Source organism: Apium graveolens, unplaced genomic scaffold (assembly GCF_009905375.1).
Source record: "Apium graveolens cultivar Ventura unplaced genomic scaffold, ASM990537v1 ctg3343, whole genome shotgun sequence".
NCBI lineage: Eukaryota > Viridiplantae > Streptophyta > Magnoliopsida > Apiales > Apiaceae > Apium > Apium graveolens.
In genome coordinates, this window is record NW_027418048.1 from 1 (window position 1) to 1,452 (window position 1,452).

Consider the following 1,452-nt stretch of genomic DNA (forward strand, 5'->3'; position numbering starts at 1 on the left):
GAAAGTATGGATCGAACCAGTAATGGTCGAAATTGTTCAGGGCAATTAGGGACTTAAGAAAAGATGTTCTAATTATGATGGAGAGTCAGTCATGACGTGTTAACCTCTAAGAGAGGCAATAAACTTATGGAAAAATGGTGATATTTTTTTTACTTATCAGATTTTAGGAAAACATCTTCACATAAGCTGTGATTGAAATGAGGTAGAAAATTAGAAAATTTAGTTGAAGGTGGTTAAAAGACATTGATTATAGGAACTATTACTATCAGAAAAGGCCAAGAGGTGGCCAACACTTTAACGGTAAAAGGATAATTGTAGGCGCTTGTGCCAAAGGATACAGTGATGATGGTTAAAAGCTGAAGGTGTATTATGGTTTGGAAGATTGACATTCCTTCTGATGACTGTGCAATACCCAGCCGTAATATGTAGTGTAAAGGTTTAATCGTGTAATCGCCATGAGCGGGCTATCTATCTTAGAAGGTACTATCTTGAGAATGAGCCTGGACCATGTTTCAAAAGGACTAAACGAACCTTGAGTTAAGTCTTCTATCGAGGCATATGATTAAGAATGGTATTAACCTGCTATCGTTACTTTGATTGAAACTCTTTCTGCAATTTTATCTACTTCATGTCATGAAAGTACGTCAGAGGTTTGGAGTTGTTCTTCCGGAATTATGATTGGTGATTATGTTAACGCCTTAGAAGTATTCTATACGACATGTATGGGACTCCGTATGGTTGATATTAAGATTTCATGAAGGTGATGACGACACTAGGTTAGTATGTGACCATAGTAATAGCATCAAATGATTCTGTGATTAATGAGCTGATTACAACCGTGAGAGTTGTATTGGAATGGATGTTGAGATTAGTACCACTAATCGGGTCGTGGTAGTGTATAAGTTATCATTGATGGACTAATTAAGTCGATAATCTACCTATGATATATTTATTCCTTCTTATCGATAAAGAGTAGTATTATCCATACGAAGAAGGTTGCGGTATAGAAATGGATTCTAGTAACGATGAGGTCTAGAATGAGATCCCAGATTCGATTTTCGATATCGAGGGAGTTTCAAAGGTGATTGTGTATAAGCTCGAGGAAGAGCATGGGTCCAAAGAATGATGGACGGAATGGCGAAAATATTTAGGCATGTGAAATGCGATGCTATAATACTTGATGTTGATATAAATACATATATGTTTTGTTCTCCTATGACAAACCTCTATAGTTCAGAGGTAGGTTCCAAGCCAGATATTTTGTGGCAGTATATTTTTTTTCATATATACAATTCTCTTCAATTCGTTCTTTTCTCTTCTTTTCATTTCATGTAAGCTGAGAAGAAACAACCCTTCCAGAAAGGGGAGGTATTGCCGAATGACTATCTATCTGTGTGATAGAAACCTAGTAGGATACCATCTATTGTTTAATTGCTTGTCAAGTACTAAAGG